We start from the raw sequence: 24,876 nt of genomic DNA on the forward strand, positions 1-24,876 counted from the left end.
CCTTAGGCACGATAAATTCTTCGTCGCCGAGGCTCACCTCGTCTTCGGAGAGAGGCATGTAATTGTCATTCTCTGATTCTCCGTCTGCTGCCTGTTCCTGAGGGCTAGCTTGTTCATCCTCCCGCTCGAGGTCTGGCTGGAGGGGATTGTCTTCGTCTTCGGCACTATCCGGAGCGTTATTGTCTCTTGTGCCGGTATCGCTGCTTTTGCTATGGCGGGACTTAGAGCGGCGCCGCTGACGCCGGTGCTTGGATTGCATCTTGGAGGGATTATCCTCTGTTGCCTTATCGCCATCGCCTTCTTTGGGGGTGTCCACCATGTATATATATCATATGATGAGGTGGCAGTCCAGTGCCCTGTGGGCGGTGGTTCCTGTTCGTCTCCTACATCGTCGTCCATACCGTCAATCTCTTCGGAGCCGAAATCGAGCATGTCGGTTAAATCGTCGATAGTGGCTACTAAGTGGGTGGTGGGGAGCGAATTTCTTCGTCGTCCACATCCCATTCTAGCCGGACATAGTTCGGCCAAGGGTCTCCTGACAAGGAGAGAGACCTCAATGAGTTTAGCACGTCGCCCAGTGGTGAGTGCTGAAAGATATCCGCGGAGGAAAACTCCATGATCGGTGCCCAATCAGATTCGATTGGCACGGACGCAGGCGGTTCGGAGCCCGTGGCCAGGGACGAATCCAAGTGTCCGGCAACACGGGTCTCATAAGAGGTGAAGTCAGTATTCAGCTCTATCGCCGCTGCGTGCGCGGCCTCCGTGGCGGGGTCTATCCACCCATCCTCGGACGGCACGATCTGCTCCGGATTGAGGGCCGGAGTAGTTGTAGGTGTGATCTCCCGAACACCGTCCGATGGCAGAGCTAAGTCATGCTCGTCGTGACTGTGCGGCGCACCTGACATGGGCTCGAATCCGTCGAAGATCAAGTCTCCACGGATGTCGGCAGTATAGTTCAAGTTTCCAAACCTTACCTGATGGCCAGGGGCGTAGCTCTCGATCTGCTCCAGATGGCCAAGCGAGTTGGCCCGTAGTACGAAGCCGCCGAATACGAAGATCTGTCCGGGGAGGAAAGACTCGCCCTGGATCGCATCGTTGTCGATGATCGAAGGAGCCATCAAGCCTTTATCGCGACGGCACAGTGGAACTCTCAATGAAAGCACCAATGTCGGTGTCAAAACTGGCGGATCTCGGGTAGGGGGTCCCGAACTGTGCGTCTAAGGCGGATGGTAACAGGAGGCGGGGGACACAATGTTTACCTAGGTTCGGGCCCTCTCGATGGAGGTAATACCCTGCTTCCTGCTTGATTGATCTTGATGATATGAGTATTACAAGAGTTGATCTACCACGAGATCGTAGAGGCTAAACCCTAGAAGCTAGCCTATGATTATGATTGTTGTTGTCCTACCGACTAAACCCTCCGGTTTATATAGACACCGGAGGGGGCTAGGGTTACATAGAGTCGGTTGCAAGGGAGGAGATCTACACATCCTAATTGCCAAGCTTTCCTTCCACGCCAAGGAGAGTCCCATCCGGACACGGGACGAAGTCTTCAATCTTGTATCTTCATAGTCCAACAGTCCGGCCAAAGTATATAGTTTGGCAGTCCGACGACCCCCTAATCTAGGACTCCCTCAGTGACTGTCAGAGCAACTCCTTGGAGGTGGAGGACGGGGCGGCTGAACCGGCGCAACAACGAGATCGATGACGGATCCTCATCCGGGGAGGTGGATGAGGGACATCGGCTTGTTGCGGTGGACGACATTGTCGGGGAAGAGGCTCCGGCTAGGCAGCGGTGGTGTGGCGGACGAAGGAGGGTGGGTTTTCGCGGCTGGAGCAGAGAGGTTATGGCGGCCTGGGATTTCGAATGGGGAATTCGATTGGCGAAAAGGAGGTGATGGGAGGGTAGGAACCATGACTCAGGGACGCGCTTGTCCAAAATGTAGGGTGTGTTACAAAAGTACCCCCACCGATTTGAACTAGCGACCCTTTTGGCTCAGGGTTAGAAGGGGGATTTCACGTGTCAGGATTTGGCAGCTGGAGGGAGTTTTCGCGCGTGTTGTAATTTCGGGATTGCAAGGCGCGGGTTATGAAGGCGCGAGTTTTGGGAGCACGATATCTGAATTTCGGGATATAACAAGGCGCGGGTTGAATTTTAGAGACAAGCCTAACTTGTAATATTGTACGTACCAAATCAATTCGCACTTCCCTCAACAAAAAAAAACAAAAAAATAAAACTCTTTGCACCACACAAAGAGAGAGTCTTGTCCCGGTTTGCTGTATAAATGCTATTCAAAGCTATGAATCCATGTTATGTCCAATTAAATTTTTTCCATGGTTGTATAATGCTTGTAACCTACTCATACCAACATTTTAGTGCATTCCAAATGTCTATACTACTACTGCAGTTCGAACTAAATTTTAATTCGTTTCTCTATTTGAATAAGAATCTACAATCATGATTGTTGCCAAGTTAAACCATCATTCGAGTATTATCTTAACAATGCACCACATGATTACTATAGAGATAGATATGAGCTATGTGTACTATATGAACTCGAATTAGAAATTTTGAATACACTTGATGTTGATTCCAAATAATAGTACATTTGATGTACTAACTAGATCTTCATAATCTAAACCATGTTTCATATGTATACCGTGTTTATCAAACAAAGTATAGTGCCCCGCCCCCTACATTATGAGATGTATTTAGCCCTGAGCTACAAAAGCCACACATTATCACAAATTCAAATAAATGTTCTATATATTATATGTAGTATAACATGTTCATAACCACACCATGCGTATCACCATTATATATATTCATGCATGCATCGGTTTAAAACACTATGATATATTCTTCAAATATTCGAATTCACTTTTATAATGAATTATGATCTATATTCGTCTTTTACACCCACACAATCCTCTTATCTTTGTAGCTAGCACTAGCTTTCTCTCGTGCATGCACACGCCCGCCTCCCTCTCACCCTCCCTCAGCATTCTCTAGCTCCATCGTGCACATTCATCTTTTCACTTTAGGTCGTTCACCCACGGTGTGTGTAGGCCCCCCAGCTCCTCCTTTCGGGTACACACCGATCGATATGCCTCTCTAGCCAGGTGTGCCTACCACAAACACAAGCTTCCCCTCTTCTCTTCTCATCGGCCATGCATCACTCCCGCCCCTCTTTTCATCGATCCCGTACTCGCACACTCCTTCCCCCTCGATATAGTATGCCTCTCACGACACCTCCTAGCTGTATCCCCCCCCTCTCTCTCTCTATCCTTCTCTCCGGGCCTTATTTGCTTCTAACACATACATGCATGTATACCGATCGATCTCCCTACATATACCTAGGTCGACTATAACTCTTTTCCCCACGCATCAATCGACATACCTCACAAGTTACGTCTCTCCCTTTCTCCGATAAAGGACGATTGATCTTCCTATGTAGTTACGTCTGCTTACCGCAACCATATCGTCCCCCCTCATCATTCGTGCATGCCTCCTGACCCGTCTCTCACACACACGTGCACAGACAGGCAGGCATCCCCGCTCTTATTGATATTGCAGGCATGCCCTCCATCTGTCTAGCAGGCCTCTCCCACCATTTGTGAGAAGCAACTTCACCACCAACCCCGCCGACACTCTAGCTCTGTCTCTCTCCCAACCTTATTCCTCTCCTACACATATGCATGGATGTCGATCGATCTCCCTCAATACATAAGGTAGGTCTCTCTCCTCCTCCACGCATACACCAGCCATTGTACCTCTATAGTTAGGTCTCTGCCCCCCAACCCCACACACACCGATAGTCGAGCGCTGTAGGTAGGTATCCATGCCATAGAGACAAACTGCACATGTCCCCTCTCACGTTCTAGTAGGCCAGCCACCCTATATCTTTGACGTGGGCACACACAAATTCGATGGCACTCTTCATCGATCGCGCGCACACACACAAATCATCCCGCTCTTTGATTCTATGGATACCTCACGCCGATGATACCTCCACTCTCTTCTCGTGGATCGCCCCCTCTCTATATATGATATATCTAGGCTTCTGTTTCACACACATTGCATATGTTACATTTTTTGATTGAAATATCATCGACACATATTCCCTGTCTATCTCTCACCCCCCAAAACACTCACGAACCCACACACTATATCTCTCTACATTTGTATCTCATTCACACAAACCCACGCAGGTGGTGTACGTACACGAAGAGAACGGTGGAGCTCATTTCTGTACGAAATGGCAGCCCACATGCTAAGTTGAGCGCGTGTAGCGGTTGTTTACCTATGGAAGTCGTGTACCACGCGTGCACAAAACAAAGTTCGACTTGATGCGTTGGCGCATTATTTTTAAATAAAGTTATATTGCTCAATGGCACGTACACAAAATATAAAATGATTCTTATGGAGAAAATGGTAGTCCGCTCCACTATATACAATGGAGCCTGCCTGCCGGGGTTTTTCTCTCTTCAGAGTATCTCACACAAGGCGGCGGTGGCCTCTCTCTCTCTCTCACAGTTGGTCACTGATCTGGCCGCATCCCGTCCGCCGGCGGAAAGGGAGGATGTGCATCGTTTCTCCATTCGACAGCACCGAGGCAGCACATCCAGATCTGCGGTACTCGTCGTTCTCTCTGACCAAGCTCCGGCGCGGTAGGGCCTATGCCACTTGCTCACTGCCGCAGTATGGGCAGATTCCGCCCGCCGCTGCCCTCCTAGTTACATCCCGATGACCCCCGGGTATGTTGGGAATCGTAGCATAATTTTAAAATTTTCCTACGTTCACCAAGATGCATCTATGGAGTATACTAACAACGAGGGGAAGGGAGTGCATCTACATACCCTTGTAGATCGCGAGCGGAAGCGTTCCAATGAACGTGGATGACGGAGTCGTACTCGCCGTGATCCAAATCACCGATGACCGAGTGCCGAACGGACGGCACCTCCGCGTTCAACACACGTACGGTGCAGCGACGTCTCCTCCTTCTTGATCCAGCATGGGGGAAGGAGAGGTTGATGGAGATCCAGCAGCACGACGGCGTGGTGGTGGATGTAGCGGGTCTCCGGCAGGGCTTCGCCGAGCTTCTGCGAGAGAGAGAGAGAGAGAGGTGTAGCAGGGAGGAGGGAGGCGCCCAAGGCTGTAGTGTGCTGCCCTCCCTCCCCCCTTTATATAGGCCCCTGGGGGGTGCGCCGGCCCTGGAGATGAGATCCAAAGGGGGGGGGGGGCGGCGGCCACAAGGGGGGAAGGGGTTGCCTTGCCCCCCAAGGCAAGGGGGAACTCCCCCCTAGGGTTCCCAACCCTAGGCGCATGGGGGGAGGCCCAAGGGGGGCGCCCCAGCCCACTAAGGGCTGGTTCCCTTCCACTTTCAGCCCACGGGGCCCTCCGGGATAGGTGGCCCCACCCGGTGGACCCCCGGGACCCTTCCGGTGGTCCCGGTACAATACCGGTAACCCCCGAAACTTTCTCGGTGGCCGAAACTGGACTTCCTATATATAATTCTTCACCTCCGGACCATTCCGGAACCTCTCGTGACGTCCGGGATCTCATCCGGGACTCCGAACAACTTTTGGGTTTCCGCATACATATATCTCTACAACCCTAGCGTCACCGAACCTTAAGTGTGTAGACCCTACGGGTTCGGGAGACATGCAGACATGACCGAGACACCTCTCCGGTCAATAACCAACAGCAGGATCTGGATACCCATGTTGGCTCCCACATGTTCCATGATGATCTCATCGGATGAACCACGGTGTCAAGGATTCAATCAATCCCGTATGCAATTCCCTTTGTCAATCGGTATGTTACTTGCCCGAGATTCGATCGTCGGTATCCCAATACCTTGTTCAATCTTGTTACTGGCAAGTCTCTTTACTCGTACCGCAATGCATGATCCCGTGACTAACGCCTTAGTCACATTGAGCTCATTATGATGATGCATTACCGAGTGGGCCCAGAGATACCTCTCCGTCACACGGAGTGACAAATCCTAGTCTCGATCCGTGCCAACCCAACAGACACTTTCGAAGATACCCGTAGTGCACCTTTATAGTCACCCAGTTACGTTGTGACGTTTGGCACACCCAAAGCACTCCTACGGTATCCGGGAGTTGCACGATCTCATGGTCTAAGGAAAAGATACTTGACATTGGAAAAGCTCTAGCAAACGAAACTACACGATCTTTTGTGCTATGCTTAGGATTGGGTCTTGTCCATCACATCATTCTCCTAATGATGTGATCCCGTTATCAATGACATCCAATGTCCTTAGTCAGGAAACCATGACTATCTGTCGATCAACGAGCTAGTCAACTAGAGGCTTACTAGGGCCACTTTGTGGTCTATGTATTCACACATGTATTACGATTTCTGGATAATACAATTATAGCATGAATAATAGACAATTACCATGAACAAAGAAATATAATAATAACCATTTATTGTTGCCTCTAGGGCATATTTCCAACAGTCTCCCACTTGCACTAGAGTCAATAATCTAGTTACATTGTGATGAATCGAACACCCATTGCGTCCTGGTGTTGATCATGTTTTGCCCTAGGGAGAGGTTTAGTCAACGGATCTGCTACATTCAGGTCCGTATGTACTTTACAAATATCTATGTCTCCATTTTGAACACTTTCACGAATGGAGTTGAAGCGACGCTTGATATGCCTGGTCTTCCTGTGAAACCTGGGCTCCTTCGCAAGGGCAATAGCTCCAGTGTTGTCACAGAAGAGAGTCATCGGGCCCGACGCATTGGGAATCACCCCTAGGTCGGTAATGAACTCCTTCATCCAGACTGCTTCATGTGCTTCCTCCGAGGCTGCCATGTACTCCGCTTCACATGTAGATCCCGCCACGACGCTTTGCTTGCAACTGCACTAGCTTACTGCTCCTCCATTCAAAATATACACGTATCCGGTCTGTGACTTCGAGTCATCCAGATCTGTGTCGAAGCTAGCGTCGACGTAACCCTTTACGACGAGCTCTTCGTCACCTCCATAAACGAGAAACATATCCTTAGTCCTCTTCAGGTACTTTAGGATATTCTTGACCGCTGTCCAGTGTTCTTTGCCGGGATTACTTTGGTACCTTCCTACCAAACTTACGGCAAGGTTTACATCAGGTCTGGTACACAGCATGGCATACATAATAGACCCTATGGCCGAGGCATAGGGGATGACACTCATCTCTTCTATATCTTCTGCCGTGGTCAGGCATTGAGCCGTGCTCAATTGCACACCTTGCAATACAGGCAAGAACCCCTTCTTGGACAGATCCATATTGAACTTCTTCAATATCTTGTCAAGGTATGTACTTTGTGAAAGACCAATGAGGCGTCTTGATCTATCTCTATAGATCTTGATGCCTAATATATAAGCAGCTTCTCCAAGGTCCTTCATTGAAAAACACTTATTCAAATAGGCCTTTATACTTTCCAAGAATTCTATATCATTTCCATCAATAATATGTCATCCACATATAATATGAGAAATGCTACAAAGCTCCCACTCACTTTCTTGTAAACAGAGGCTTCTCCATAAGTCTGTGTAAACCCAAACGCTTTGATCATCTCATCAAAGCGAATGTTCCAACTCCGAGATGCTTGCACCAGCCCATAAATTGAGCGCTGGAGTTTGCATACTTCGTTAGCATTCTTAGGATCGACAAAACCTTCCGGCTGCATCATATACAACTCTTCCTTAAGGAAGCCGTTAAGGAATGCCGTTTTGACATCCATCTGCCATATCTCATAATCATAGTATGCGGCAATTGCTAACATGATTCGGACGGACTTCATCTTCGCTACGGGTGAGAAAGTCTCATCGTAGTCAACCCCTTGAACTTGTCGATAACCCTTAGCGACAAGTCGAGCTTTGTAGATGGTCACATTACCATCTGCGTCCGTCTTCTTCTTAAAGATCCATTTGTTTTCTATGGCTCGCCGCTCATCGGGCAAGTCAGTCAAAGTCCATACTTTGTTTTCATACATGGATCCTATCTCGGATTTCATGGCTTCTAGCCATTTGTCGGAATCCGGGCCCGCCATCGCTTCTTCATAGTTCGAAGGTTCACCGTTGTCTAACAACATGATTTCCAGGACAGGGTTGCCGTACCACTCTGGTGCGGAACGTGTCCTTGTGGACCTACGAAGTTCAGTAGTAACTTGATCCGAAGCTTCATGATCATCATCATTAACTTCCTCCCTAGTCGGTGTAGGCACCACAGGAACATTTTCCCGCGCTGCGCTACTTTCCGGTTCGGAAGGGGTGACTATCACCTCATCAAGTTCCACTTTCCTCCCACTCAATTCTTTCGAGAGAAACTCCTTCTCCAGAAAGGACCCGTTCTTGGCAATGAAGATCTTGCCTTCGGATCTGAGGTAGAAGGTATACCCAATAGTTTCCTTAGGGTATCCTATGAAGACGCATTTTTCCGACTTGGGTTCAAGCTTTTCAGGTTGAAGTTTCTTGACATAAGCATCGCATCCCCAAACTTTTAGAAACGACAGCTTAGGTTTCTTCCCTAACCATAATTCATACGGTGTCGTCTCAACGGATTTCGACGGAGCCCTAAGTGAATGCGGCAGTCTCTAAAGCATAGCCCCAAAATGAGAGCAGTAAATCGGTAAGAGACATCATAGATCGCACCATATCCAATAGAGCGCGATTACGACGTTCGGACACACCATTTCTCTGAGGTGTTCCAGGCGGCGTGAGTTGTGAAACTATTCCACATTTCCTTAAGTGTGCACCAAACTCGTGACTTAAATATTCTCCACCATGATCTGATCGTAGGAATTTTATTCTCCTGTCACGTTGATTCTCAACTTCACTCTGAAATTCCTTGAACTTTTCAAAGGTTTTAGACTTGTGTTTCATCAGGTAGACATACCCATATCTACTTAAATCATCAGTGAGAGTGAGAACATAACGATATCCTCCGCGAGCCTCAACACTCATTGGACCACACACATCGGTATGTATGATTTCCAATAAGTTGGTTGCTCGCTCCATTGTTCTGGAGAACGGAGTCTTGGTCATCTTACCCATGAGGCATGGTTCGCACGTGTCAAATGATTCGTAATCAAGAGACTCCAAAAGTCCATCTGCATGGAGCTTCTTCATGCGCTTGACACCAATGTGACCAAGGCGGCAGTGCCACAAGTATGTGGGACTATCGTTATCAACTTTACATCTTTTGGTATTCACACTATGAACATGTGTAACATCATGTTCGAGATTCATCAAAAATAAACCATTGACCAGCGGGGCATGACCATAAAACATATCTCTCAAATAAATAGAACAACCATTATTCTCAGATTTAAATGAGTAGCCATCTCGAATTAAACGAGATCCAGATACAATGTTCATGCTCAAAGCTGGCACTAAATAACAATTATTGAGGTTTAAAACTAATCCCGTGGGTAGATGCAGAGGTAGCGTGCCAACGGCGATCACATCGACCTTGGAACCATTCTCGACGCGCATCGTCACCTCGTCCTTTGCCAGTCTCCGTTTATTCCGTAGTTCCTGCTTTGAGTTACAAATACGAGCAACCGCACCGGTATCAAATACCCAGGAGCTACTACGAGTACTGGTAAGGTACACATCAATTACTTGTATATCACATATACCTTGGGTGTTGCCGGCCTTCTTCTTGTCCGCTAAATATTTGGGGCAGTTCCGCTTCCAGTGACCACTTCCCTTGCAATAAAAGCACTCAGTCTCGGGCTTGGGTCCATTCTTTGACTTCTTCCCGGTAACTGGCTGCCGGGCGCGGCAACTCCCTTGCCGTCCTTCTTGAAGTTCTTCTTACCCTTGCCCTTCTTGAACTTAGTGGTTTTATTCACCATCAACACTTGATGTTCTTTTCTGATTTCTACCTCAGCTGATTTCAGCATTGAATATACCTCAGGAATGGTCTTTTCCATCCCCTGCATATTGAAGTTCATCACAAAGTTCTTGTAGCTTGGTGGAAGCGACTGGAGGATTCTGTCAACGACCGCGTCATCCGGGAGATTAACTCCCAGCTGAGACAAGCGGTTGTGCAACCCAGACATTCTGAGTATGTGCTCACTAACAGAACTGTTCTCCTCCATTTTATAGCTGAAGAACTTGTCGGAGACATGATATCTCTCGACCCGGGCATGAGCTTGAAAAACCAGTTTCAGCTCCTCGAACATCTCATATGCTCCATGTTTCTCAAAACGCTTTTGGAGACCCGGTTCTAAGCTGTAAAGCATGCCGCACTGAACGAGGGAGTAATCATCAGCACGCTGCTGCCAAGCGTTCATAACGTCTTGGTTCTCAGGGATTGGTGCTTCACCTAGCGGTGCTTCTAAGACATAATCTTTCTTGGCTGCTATGAGGATGATCCTCAGGTTCCGGACCCAATCCGTATAGTTGCTGCCATCATCTTTCAGCTTGGTTTTCTCTAGGAACGCGTTGAAGTTGAGGACAACGTGGGCCATTTGATCTACAATACATAGTGTAAAGATTTTAGAATAAGTTCATGATAATTAAGTTCATCTAATCAAATTTTTAATGAACTCCCACTCAGATAGACATCCCTCTAGTCATCTAAGTGAAACATGATCCGAATTCAACTAGGCCGTGTCCGATCATCACGTGAGACGGACTAGTCAAGATCGGTGAACATCTCCATGTTGATCGTATCTTCTATACGACTCATGCTCGACCTTTCGGTCCTCCGTGTTCCGAGGCCATGTCTGTACATGCTAGGCTCGTCAAGTCAACCTAAGTGTATTGCGTGTGTTCCGAGGCCATGTCTGTACATGCTAGGCTCGTCAACACCCGTTGTATTCGAACGTTAGAATCTATCACACCCGATCATCACGTGGTGCTTCGAAACAACGAACCTTCGCAACGGTGCACAGTTAGGGTGAACACTTTCTTGAAATTATAATAAGGGATCATCTTACTTACTACCATCGTTCTAAGCAAATAAGATGCAAAAACATGATAAACATCACATGCAATCAAATAGTGACATGATATGGCCAATATCATCATGCTCCTTTGATCTCCATCTTCGGGGCACCATGATCATCTTTGTCACCGGCATGACACCATGATCTCCATCATCATGATCTCCATCATTGTGTCTTCATGAAGTCGTCATGCCAACGATTACTTCTACTTCTATGGCTAACCCGTTTAGCAACAAAGTAAAGTAATTTACATGGCGTTATTCAATGACAAGCAGGTCATGCAAAATAATAAAGACAACTCCTATGGCTCCTGCCGGTTGTCATACTCATCGACATGCAAGTCGTGATTCCTATTACAAGAATATGATCAATCTCATACATCACATATATCATTCATCACATCTTCTGGCCATATCACATCACATAGCACTTGCTGCAAAAACAAGTTAGACGTCCTCTAATTGTTGTTGCAAGTTTTACGTGGTTTGTAGGTTTCTAGCAAGAACGATTTCTTACCTACGTATGACCACAACGTGATTTGCCAATTTCTATTTACCCTTCATAAGGACCCTTTTCATCGAATCCGTTCCGACTAAAGTAGGAGAGACAGACACCCGCTAGCCACCTTATGCATCTAGTGCATGTCAGTCGGTGGAACCTGTCTCACGTAAGTGTACGTGTAAGGTCGGTCGGGGCCGCTTCATCCTACAATGCCGCCGAAACAAGAAAATACTAGTAGCGGCAAGAAGAATTGGCAAACTCAACGCCCACAACTTCTTTGTGTTCTACTCGTGCATAGTAACTACGCATAAACCTGGCTCTGATACCACTGTTGGGAATCGTAGCATAATTTTAAAATTTTCCTACGTTCACCAAGATGCATCTATGGAGTATACTAGCAACGAGGGGAAGGGAGGGCATCTACATACCCTTGTAGATCGCGAGCGGAAGCGTTCCAATGAACGTGGATGACGGAGTCGTACTCGCCGTGATCCAAATCACCGATGACCGAGTGCCGAACGGACGGCACCTCCGCGTTCAACACACGTACGGTGCAGCGACGTCTCCTCCTTCTTGATCCAGCAAGGGGGAAGGAGAGGTTGATGGAGATCCAGCAGCACGACGGCGTGGTGGTGGATGTAGCGGGTCTCCGGCAGGGCTTCGCCGAGCTTCTGCGAGAGAGAGAGAGGTGTAGCAGGGAGGAGGGAGGCGCCCAAGGCTGTAGTGTGCTGCCCACCCTCCCACCTTTATATAGGCCCCTGGGGGGGTGTGCCGGCCCTGGAGATGAGATCCAAAGGGGGGCGGCGGCCACAAGGGGGGAAGGGGTTGCCTTGCCCCCCAAGGCAAGGGGGAACTCCCCCCTAGGGTTCCCAACCCTAGGCGCATGGGGGGAGGCCCAAGGGGGCCGCCCCAGCCCACTAAGGGCTGGTTCCCTTCCACTTTCAGCCCACGGGGCCCTCCGGGATAGGTGGCCCCACCCGGTGGACCCCCGGGACCCTTCCGGTGGTCCCGGTACAATACTGGTAACCCCCGAAACATTCCCGGTGGCCGAAACTGGACTTCCTATATATAATTCTTCACCTCCGGACCATTCCGGAACCTCTCGTGACGTCCGGGATCTCATCCGGGACTCCGAACAACTTTCGGGTTTCCGCATACATATATCTCTACAACCCTAGCGTCACCGAACCTTAAGTGTGTAGACCCTACGGGTTCGGGAGACATGCAGACATGACCGAGACGCCTCTCCGGTCAATAACCAACAGCGGGATCTGGATACCCATGTTGGCTCCCACATGTTCCACGATGATCTCATCGGATGAACCACGGTGTCGAGGATTCAATCAATCCCGTATGCAATTCCCTTTGTCAATCGGTATGTTACTTGCCCGAGATTCGATCGTCGGTATCCCAATACCTTGTTCAATCTCGTTACTGGCAAGTCTCTTTACTCGTACCGCAATGCATGATCTTGTGACTAACGCCTTAGTCACATTGAGCTCATTATGATGATGCATTACCGAGTGGGCCCAGAGATACCTCTCCGTCACACGGAGTGACAAATCCCGGTCTCGATCCGTGCCAACCCAACAGACACTTTCGGAGATACCCGTAGTGCACCTTTATAGTCACCCAGTTACGTTGTGACGTTTGGCACACCCAAAGCACTCCTACGGTATCCGGGAGTTGCACGATCTCATGGTCTAAGGAAAAGATAATTGACATTGGAAAAGCTCTAGCAAACGAAACTACACGATCTTTTATGCTATGCTTAGGATTGGGTCTTGTCCATCACATCATTCTCCTAATGATGTGATCCCGTTATCAATGACATCCAATGTCCATAGTCAGGAAACCATGACTATCTGTCGATCAACGAGCTAGTCAACTGGAGGCTTACTAGGGACACTTTGTGGTCTATGTATTCACACATGTATTACGATTTCCGGATAATACAATTATAGCATGAATAATAGACAATTACCATGAACAAAGAAATATAATAATAACCATTTATTATTGCCTCTAGGGCATATTTCCAACAGGGTATCCCCTCCAGCCTTGCTGCTCTGCCCATCTTCCCACGTCGCTGCATGTGGAAAATCTTGCAGGTGGATCTTCCCTAGTTCTTTGCCCAAAACGTAGCTCGTCCGGCGTAATTTCCATATTGCAATCTCGTACTCACACCATTTTAGATAAACACAATCTTCCCTTAGGACAAGGAATATGCTTCTTTTTTTCGTTGTATGTGTCATCAACTGTTATCGGCCAATAATTGTTTCCCTTCTACCTCTTTTTTGTGAACAGGGCCATCCATTTCACCTCATAGCTATTGCGACCTTTTGGTGAACTGCACAAATCACTTTTTTTCTTAAGAGTGTTTTGTGCAGTTCTACTAAAATGTCACACGGGCAACGTCTCTACATTTCAGTGCGACTGCACAAAGGGAGATTGGTTTTTCTCTATCCTCCTCATCCAACTCCGAGCCTAATCTTGTCCAACTATTTGCTTAATATTCTCCAACTAGTTAGTCTTAAGAGACACTACAAAGGTGACCGGCTTCGATTTGTGTGTTTATTGTTTCATCAACAGTCCTCTATTAATGTAATCACACTTAATATCTTTGGAACAGGAACGCTCAGCTCTATTTTAGTGGAACTGCACAAAATGATCAGAATGTTTCATGCTCCTGACTGCTACTCCCTCCGTTCGGAATTACTTGTCGTAGAAATGGATGTATCTAGACGTATTTTAGTTCTAGATACATCCATTTCCGAGACAAGTAATTCTGAACGGAGGGAGTACTTTTTTCCCAACATGCCTTATTGATTTAGACAGAGCTGGGGGGGAAGTTGCTGCCAATGAAAGCATGGATCAATTTTAATTTAACTCCTTCACACAACTTTGTCTTCAGTTGTGATGTAAATATTAGCTCTGATCTGCTAATCATTGAGATGCATTAGCAAGGAAGTTAGGTTTTTATTTTTTTTGAAAGAGCATGGATGGCAAGACACACGAAACAAAAGCTGAAGCTCAGAGCATTGTACAATTTCATCTCGCTGGAAAATTATTTGTATAGTATGTCAATTATGTAAACAAATGCTGGAAGCATGATAGCATTGCCAGAAGCCTCTTCAGCATGCGGGTCCATGTGCCATGCACCAAATTATACTCCCTCCATTCCTAAATATTTGTCTTTTTAGGAATTTGAAATGGACTACTCCCTCCATCTAGGTGTGTAAGTCATCTTCTGAAAACCAAATAATCCCGAAATAATTAGGCACGGTACGTTAACTCCCTCCTCGTTTCTTGTTTCGTGACATATCCTATAAGAGATGCGGGACGTGCATGCTTTCAATGACTTGAGACTTTCAAACATGACATGAAGTTATTAATTCATTGCACGCAATGCTATTAACTAGGAAAAAAACATTAAGTTCTCTTAGTTTTCCCCTCCGTCTGGGTCGCGATGCACAACCTAAGATGACTTATACACCTAGCACTACAAAAAAAGACACATCCGTGACATTTTGTGCCGAACGAATTTTTTTTCTGTCATACATATGACACTTTTATGACGATAATTGTGACAAAACCCGGTATCATCATAGATGTGGTGGGCTCCTACTTCTATGACAAAAAATCATGACAGAAAATGGGCTTTTCGTCCTGGGCGGGCTGGAGACGCAGCTGCATGACATTCTTTGGGCCGTCCATGACAGAAAATCCGTGGTAGAAGCGAGGGGGAGGAAAATTTCGGGGAGTTCCCGGTTATGGTGGGAGGTCGGGGGCCGAGCGATGCGCGTTTCTCTCGTACACGTACGCACGTGTGTGCGAGGCGTTGGCTCTAACTGAACCCGAGCGAGGCGTTGGGCTCTAACTGAACCCGAGCGATTGCACTGCAGGCTACGCGTTACTGAACCCGAGCGATCGATTGATGGCTGTTAACTGAACCCGATCGAGCGATTCCTTCGCTACTGCTGCTAACTGAAGCCGATCGATGCTGCCTCTGGGATGAACAGTGAGCATTGCGGGGGGGGGGGGGGGGTTGGATGAACAGTGAGCGGTGGCGTTGCCTCTGGATGAACAGGACCCCGTGGTGTGGTGGAGGGCTGGATGAACAGTAGACGATGGAGGGGTGCCCGTCGAGGGGTGATTGAACAGGACCCCGTGGTGTGGAGGGCTGGATGAATAGTAGACGGTGGAGGGGTGCCCGTGGAGGGGTGGTTGAACAGGACCCCATGGTGTGGAGGGCTGGATGAACAGTAGACGGTGGAGGGGTGCCCGTGGAGGGGTGGTTGAACAGTAGCCGGTGGAGTAGCACGCGGTGGAGGCTGGATGAACAGGAGCCCGTGGAGGCTGGAGGAGGTCGACGGTAGCCCGTGGAGGCTGGAGGAGGTCGACGGTGGAGATGAACAGTATCACGTGGAGTCCCGTTTTGCGGTATGACACACCCCTCCCGATGAACAGGACCCCTGTTTCGACCGTAGGAGGTCCGTTTCGTCCGTTTTGCGGTACGCCACACCCCTCCCGATCAACAGGACCCCCGTTTCGACCGTAGGAGGTCCGTTTCGTCCGTTTTGCGGTACGCCGCACCCCTCCTTATCAACAGGACCCCCGTTTCGACCATAGGAGGTCCGTTTCCTCCGTTTTGCGGTACGCCAGACCCCGCCCGATCAACAGGACCCTATTCCGAACGTAGGAGGTGTGTTTCCTCCGTTGTGTGGTACGCCAAGCCTCGTTTCCATCGCCTGTTCCGTCCAAGCCCCCCCGATGAACATGACCACACATTCCGTTCCGACCCAGCCGGTTGGCTCCCACGCGTTTCGTTGCCTCCCGTTGAACACGAGGCATTCCGTTGCCTCCCCATGAACACGACGCATTCCGTTGCGTCCCCATGAACACGACGACGACGCTGTTTCTCCGTTCCGACCCAGCCATGTACACGAGCCCTGGCCGTACGTATGCGCGAGTAGGCGTTCAAGACCCCGCCCGTATGTACACATACGTGGCCGTATTTTCTCTCTTGCATCCTGGTCGCTATACGTACGTGTACATGCTACGTGCGCGCCTCTACTACGACACGTACATGCCTCTACTACGACACGTGCGCGCCTCTACATCCACCAGTATATATGTACGTACACGTTCGCGACCAGAATGACAACGCTACGTATGCTTCGACCAGGTGGGTCCCGACTGTCAGGCACTTCCTTGCCTGCGAAGATGTAGCTGGTGGGTCCTAGCAGTCAGGGGGGCGAATCGTTTTTTGCCCAGACGCACTTCCTTGCGTGCGAAGATGTAGCTGGTGGGTCCCAGCAGTCAGGGGGAAACGTTTTTTCATGAAATACAATGGCCCGTCCGGTGGGTCCCAGCTGTCAGGTGGAGGAATCATTATGTTTCGCGTAATAAGGAGGCACTTCCTTATTACGGCCGTGGACCCAGCTGTCAGCCTCTCCACGTACAGTCCATGTCCGATGGAAGTCGTTCCTTGACCACGTTGACCACGCCGCGCCGAGAGCACCAGGGCGGTGGACGACGGCGAGGCCTAGGAAGGGGATGACGGGGAGCCGGGGAAGACGCGGCAGTGGAAGCCCGTCCAGAGAGGAGTACGAGGGTTCACTGGTTCGGCTGCGGTGCGAGGCTGCCGTCGCCGCAGGGCCTGGCCAGCGGTGGGAATAGTAGGGGGCGGTGAGGCCTCCGCGGCAGCACAGCCGGCCATGGGAGGCTGGAGCATGCGGCACGACCGGCGCTTCTTAGGGCGGCTGGAGCAAGAAGACGAGAGGTTGAAGAAGCATTACGGCCGTTGGATGGACATCGTACGGTCACTGGAGCTAGAATCGTTCATATAGACTAAAGTTGACAAAGGCCCCCGTCCCAGTCAACTTAGTAGGCCCACAAGTCAGCCTCCCACCATGGTGGGTCCCAGCTAGCAGGGGGAGTATTCATTTTTTGTGCGTAATAAGGAGGCACTTCCGGTGGGTCCGAGCTGACAGCGGGGGGAACGTTTTTTTCGTGAAATACGCTGGCCCGTCCGGTGGGTCCCAACAGTTAGGGGGGAAACATTTTTTTCGCGAAATAAGGTGGCCCGTCCAGTGGGTCCCTGCTGTCAGGTGGAGGAATAATTATTTTGCGCGTAATAAGGAGGCACTTCCTTGCGGCCGCCTGGACCTAGCTGTCAGCCTCTCCACGCACAGTACTCTTCCGATGGAAGTCGGTCGTTGACCACGTTGACCACGCCGCGCCGAGAGCACCAGGGCGGTGGTCTGGACGACGGCGAGGCCTAGGAAGGGGACGACGCGGAGCCGGGGAAGACACAACAGTGGAAGCCCGCGCGGAGAGGAGTACGAGGGTTCACTGGTTCGGCTGCGGTGTGAGGCTGCCGTCGCCGCAGAATAACAGGGGGTGTGGGTGAGTAGAGGGATGGCCTGGCCAGCGGTGGGAGTAGTAGGGGGTGGTGAGGCCTCCGCGGCATCACATCCGGCCACGGGAGGCAGGAGCACGTGACACGACCGACGCTGCTTTGGGCGGTTGGAGCAAGAAGACCAGAGGTTGAAGAAGCACTACGGCCGTTGGATGGACATCGTACAATCACTGCAGCTAGAATCATTTATATTGACTAAGTTGACAAAGCCCTTGGTACGTGTCAACTTAGTAGGCCCACAGCTCGGATTTGGCAGAGAACATATAGCCCATTTGCGATTTGTAAGAATGTACATCCCATTTTTTAATTCTAATGGAATTTACTACAGCCCATTTACAGTTTGTTAAAAGTACAGCCCAACTTCTAGCTAGGACAATGATTAATAATTTCAAACAACCACTCAAAATAGAATTCAAAAAAAATTCCCACATTTTGATGGGATCCGAAATATTTTTATCCGAAATTTCTAGTCAGGTTAAATATAATTTCAAAATAAAGTTGTATTATGTTAAAATCCAAAAAAATATTGCGCGCGCAACAAGTAATGAAATTAAAAATTTCAAATTCCAAAAATAATATATTTTTCAAACTAATTACGTGTTTGGTGCATAGTAACTGTCCAGTTATTATAATTACATCCCACTTATTATTTCTTAAAGTCCATTTTCTTGTTAAGCCTAATGCATACCTCCTAGGAAAGTTTGCAGCCCAGCGGGGCGGAGAATAACAAGTTGACCCGGATATTGTGTACAACTGTCGGCCCAGTTGCATTGCTGATGTTGAAAAAAAGGCCAGTGTAGTACAGTACAACCTAACATGGTTACTCAGCCCACATTCAGCGATGCCGGAAAGGCCCAAACAAGGCTTCTGTACAACTTTTTGAAGTCACTGAGCTCAATTAATAACTTAAGAAAAAAGTTAGATTACAGTGGAACCTAATTAAAAGCTGTCACGAGCAAATAAATAACTCAACGGGTCCCACTTGTGCGTGTGCGCGTGTGTGTGCGTGTGTGTGTGTGTGAGAGAGAGAGAGACTCATCGGTCGATGCTCGTAAATTCATCTTTCAGCCATATGCATTGCTGATGCTCAGTAAAAACTTATATAGTTGACACAATCATATAGAACATCATAGCACACTGAACTTGCATACAAAAATTCCACGCAGGCAGCACAATCAGGATGGAAGCAGTGGATCGCTACGGGAAGGGCTATGTTGAAACCAACGAGGTCGTACATAACGGTTCATCGTCTTTATCAATGATGGGGAAATATCTTGAATGTTGTGCAAAGAAAACAGACAGACAACACAATAAGTTCTGCTAGCACATTAAGTTGACGTACATCCCTTTCTAAAAAAAGTTCAGGTACAAAATTAGAACAGGTCACAATCAAATGTACTGGCATATCAGTGCTTCACACCCATAGCTCGGATTTAAATAGTATCTGACAAGATTCAGTTGTTACCTCAAATTAGAGCACATCCAGGCAGCCAGCCCTGCCTCTTCTCCCAAAGAAGCAGTGGCCTCCGCCGCGCGATGGAGTAGGCCCTGTGCCATCCATCGTTCCGAGCAACACGGGGAAAGTCTGACGTTGACTCCTGTAATGGACGTCGTCGACGGACCCTGGCACCAGCGGCGGCGGCAGGACTTCGATTGATGGATTGACCACTTCTTCGACATGCACGAACACTCGATATAGGTACATCCCTAATGTGGTCCGCGGCAGCCTTGGTGGCGACGAATAGTACAACCCCGGTTCCTGCACCGGTATCTCAACACCAATCACCTTCGGTATGGTGGACGGCTTCTTCATCCATGCCATAACCGTCAGAGCCCAGCTGTCTGGAGGAACAAACATACTTACGAGCTCACCTCTAAGGTCGTTGATAAGCTCGTTCATGGACTCGCTATTCCAAGCACGTCGAGGCATGCCGTGGAAGGTAAGCTTTGTTAAAAACTCAAGCTCAGAGGGCACCGAGCTCCATCCTGGGTGCCATCGATCAAAGCTCACCAGCGCGCCATCGCAGAACAAACGCCGGTGGCGGACAGACTTCGATGAGCAAGTCACTTATTTGGATGCCGTGCGCAATGCCAAGAGCTTTGACAAGGTCGTCCGGCGAGACGGGAGGCCGGTCGCCGTTGGTGGTTACCATCAGCACTTTGCCGGCAAACTGGTCGTCAAGCGCCGCCATGCCACTGTTGAGCAATAGCACGCAGCGACCGAAGGCAGGATGGACCTCAGGATCTCCGGCTCGGAGATCCGCGTTGACCGGCGACATGATAGTGCGCTTGAGTACAGGGAGTACAGGAGGGGGATTAGGGGGAACTGGAGTAGGAATCGAGATTCCAGAGGTGGGGGAGGGGCGGGAGACTGGGGATGAAAAGGTAGCATGAATTTCGAGCACGCGCCAATATGCTCTCGGCGCGCAAGCGCACGAAAACACCGGTGGCGCCCACATGTCGGCCTAAGAGTCCTTATTCTTTCTTTTTTGGAGAGCCCGGCCTTTTTTTCAGGATCTTTTGAGAGCCCGACCTGAGAGTCATAATTGACCTGTTTAGCATTCTGTTACTACTTGGCCCATATTCAACGACACCTCACTGGCCCAAACAAGTGTACATCATCGAAAAGACACTGAGCTCAAATTATATAACTTGAAAAAAGGAGATATACTCTGAACACTGGAGAATGGTGATGCCCTCATTTAGCCCACCAGTAGTTCGAGACAATAAACAGTTCGAAACAACGATATATACAACATTCAAACACTGACTAGTGACTACTACTGACATAAACAGCAAGACATGATAGTTCATAAGAAGTCTTGCTACACCACCAAAACGCACCCATCTGCAGCGCTCAGACTCTCGTGATCCAGACGAGAATGACATTCTAAACAGAAGCAACTATTACATAGTAAGAGTGACATAGACGAGGATGACCAAATGACAAGGAATATGCATAACAAAAGAAAGAACTACCCATCCAGAACCAGCAGCAAAGACAACAAAGTCATTCGAAGAGATGATCCAACACCATCATAATTTGCAGCCCCGCTTCAGCGACCAGTGATCCGGAGACACCAGTACTCCACCCTTTCGATGCAACAGCCCAATTACCTATCAACCTGAAGGCTTGAACCACATCACTGCCTGTCGTAATTGAGACATCCAAGGATCAAAGTTAATCCGGATGCCTTTGTCATTCTCACCTTCTTTTGGCTGCAGGCTGTATCGTTGACAATCAGGGGAGTTTGCTCCCGAACTCCTAGGGCTCGCCGTGTAGACACAGTTTTCCATAGCAAACAGAGCCTCTCTGCCATCAAGGTCCTTGCCAACGGTGATCTCCTGGTTAATCGGATAATTGAGTCCGAGAAACAGAGAGTGTGAACCAAGGCTGTTTACCCGCCTCCAACTAAAAAATCCTAAAGGCCCCAACAAGCTGGTATCCTGCTCATAGACGTAACAGCCACTGTCCGGATACTCACGTATTACACGGTGCTTGTATACAGTGGGGTTTTTGCAATATAACTTTTCCGGCTCATGTGTCCGAATGATCATCAGTCTTTTGCCGTCGTCTGATCGAGCGAGGAACCAGTTGTGCTTCCCTGTTTTTGGCAAAGGTGGTGTGATTACAAAGGGCAGTAACTGTAGGGACACTGCATCATATCAAAAAGGACAGGCATTGTTAATGTAAGATCAGCATTGTTCAGAGTATGAGTAGGATAATGCAAGAAACAACATTGATATGTCCCTGTTGGAACTGGGAGGAAAATACAGGGAAATGTATACTGGGTTCGAAAATATAGAAGTGCCATGCATGGTTATACTCATGTTATCTCGCAATCGATTCTTCACAGGAAACTACCATGTCATGCATGTTATGTACTCCCTCCGTTCCCAAATATTTGTCTTTCTAGGCATTTCAAATAGACACAACATACGGATGTATGTAGACATATTTTAGAGTGTAGATTCACTCATTTTGCTCCGTATGTAGTCACTTGTTAAAATCTCTAGAAAGACAAATATTTGGGAACGGAGGGAGTAATCATGTTCTGTCCTCACAAACAAATTCTTCAAGGTAACTAACAGACCATGCATTGTTATATACTCGTGTTCTGTGGGCAAAAATTTTGTGAGGATATTATTCTAGCCATTGATTGCTGAAGGGCGAATATAGGTATGTACACATGGTAAGCATTGCAGGATTTCACTACTTCCAAATATAGAGTTCTCCATATGCACATTTACTTCCCTAATGTATGGTTAGATGAAACCAACAGTGTGGTGCATGTTTCTACATCATGAAAATGAGGAAACTAACATGGCCATTGATACACACTCATATTTAGTAGTAGTATATAGATTACTGTAAAATAAGGATAATATCCATATATTCCTAACCGTTTGATTATTCAGGGTACAAATTGGCTGTAATGACATGGTCACAATCGCATGAATTAACTCATTCCAAATATAGCTGATTTACGGCGTCTCTAATACATTGCCATAGTTCTACTCAAATTCTGCTCAAACAGGGATATGCCAATCATCACAAAAAGTTCAAACAGTGTCATGGCGTCATCATTAACATGAGACGGAAACAACTTACACGCGCCGTCCCAGCAATACGTGGTGCCATCTGCTTTGTCGATCGCGTAGATGATGCCATTGTGTTCAATAGCATCACAGAAGTGTGTATCAGCTTTGACGATGATCCACTGCGAGCCGAGTTGTCTCCAGCTAAAGAAGGCACCGGCGTAAAGATAGGCGAGTCCGCGGTCGAACAAGGCAATTAGCTTGAAGTCTGCGTAATTCGCATGTCGTGTGGGCACTTGGCAGATTACAATCTTCTGCAAAACAAGGTCCGTCCAACTGACGTAGTAATCTAGATGACTTGGACCGCGATGGTAATACTCTATATAATCCAACGGAGGAAGGATAATCTCATGGGAGGTCTGGAAGTTCACGAGCACCAACTTTTTACCGTCTTCTCTGAAGGCAGCCATCCAGTGGGAGTTCATGCCGACCCAGTACATACCTGCCAAGAAGTTTCGGGCGATGGTGATCGGATCGATGTCGAGGGAAATGATGTACGGCGACCCACTACATACCTGCAAAGAAGTTTCGGCTAATGGAGATCGGATTGAAGTCGAGGGGCATCATGCACGCCTCCGTATCATGGTGAGCCAATCTCGCAAGACCAGATAGCAGCAAGCAGGGTGTCTTGAAAAGCTTAGGCCTCGCTTCGACGATGGCCGTGTGCATGTCCCTCGAGCATGCAGCCAGCCGCAGGGCGCTCAACATATCCATACACGAACAACAGAGGTCGAGGATGTCACTGGGGAGATTGCTCCAATCGCGGCTCATATGGATGATGCGCGGTTCGCGTTCGGCCATGGTGGAGTTTGGAAGGGGGCTTGATTTACGGGGGAGAAGGATGTCGGTGCTGGAGCGGCTAGCGAGGGAATAGTGGTACTGGGGGAGGCGAGTGAGGCGACGGTACACGGGGGCACAGTGAGATGGAGACGGAGACGGAGACGGAGAAGGGGATGGAGATGGAGTGGTGCTATGGGAGCGGAGAGGGAGACGAGGCGAGGCGCCAATGTGCTGTACAGCGGCGGTGACAGACTGCACAGTGCACAGGGTGAGGCTGACTTTGGTAACCCGAACACGCCGCCTGGACTAGTGTCAGGCGCAGGGTGTTGTCACTTCACTGTGAGGACCGGATGAATAGTATTTTGACCATCAAGTGTACCACAGTTGTACTACTACTACTACTACTACTAGTAGTAGTAGGAACATGAGTACTCCAGTATTGTATAGCGGAAATAGGTCTCCCATGCTAGCATGCCTGTTCACTTCATCGTTCAGGTATCATCCATATTGCGAGCAGAACCAAATTCTCGTGCATGCCCAATCAACGCCCTGCCGCGATGCATGCAGTGGTCGTTCTGGTGCATCAAGGACGGCATGCAGATCGTTCCACACTTGAGAAGAGGAAAAATGGAAAGGTAGAACGCGGCAGCAGAGGAAGAGAACGCTGGCTAACGAGGCTGGGAGGGGATCGAGCAGGAAGTTAATGCTCCACGCCTAAAGGTTTTGGGAAAACCTGATTTTCATAAGGTGACTTATACTCACCTAAACGGAGGGAGTATTCCTTAACCAGAGAATGTTGTGTCTCCCACTCACGCGCTCAAAAAAAAACTACGACACATTTTTTATCTGTTTGCATAGGTCCCACCTATCAGGAAGGATGGGCACGTACACGAACAGGTACGACTCATCAGTCTACCCGCATAGCCTTTTCGTTTAGTCTACCTAGCCGTCTAATCAACTGCCTGCACGCCACTTCTCCCATTTACTTCTCCATCGGGAACCGATTCTCCTCGGCTTCTTCACCTCCCCTTCGTCTTCATTTGCATCCAAACCCCACTGCGTTCACATTGTTTTAACCTCTTTAAATAATCATCTACTACTTCAGTTAGACTAGCCATCTAATCCTAATTCTCCAAACCATAGCCCTCCGTTCCAGCGGTTCCAAATGGCGAAAGAGATCGAGATGCAGGTTTTTAGCGTCCAACATGTCCTCGTCGAAGGCTCGATGCGCATAGTTGCCACCGTCACCGTCCACCCAAGGGTTGTTCGGCAGTGGATCAACAATGTATCCAACTCCCTCGAAAAGGTAGAGACGAGGGTCATCGGTCTCGACGCAGAGTACACGGAGCGTGCCCCTGGGAAGATCCAGCGCGCCGCCGTCCTTCAGCTGTGCCTCGAAGATGATGTTTTGGTGTACCACATCATACACTCGCCCTCCATACCAGGTGAGCTTCACGATTTCTTGTCTCGGGAGGACGTATACTTCTGTGGGGCAGCCATCGAAGGGGACAAACAGAAGCTGGAGCCGTACAACCTTGATTTGAAAAGCATCGCTGACCTACAAACCAGAATCAAAATTCCTGTAGAAGATTGTGA

This window comes from Triticum aestivum, chromosome 3D, assembly GCF_018294505.1.
Source record: "Triticum aestivum cultivar Chinese Spring chromosome 3D, IWGSC CS RefSeq v2.1, whole genome shotgun sequence".
Classification (NCBI taxonomy): domain Eukaryota; kingdom Viridiplantae; phylum Streptophyta; class Magnoliopsida; order Poales; family Poaceae; genus Triticum; species Triticum aestivum.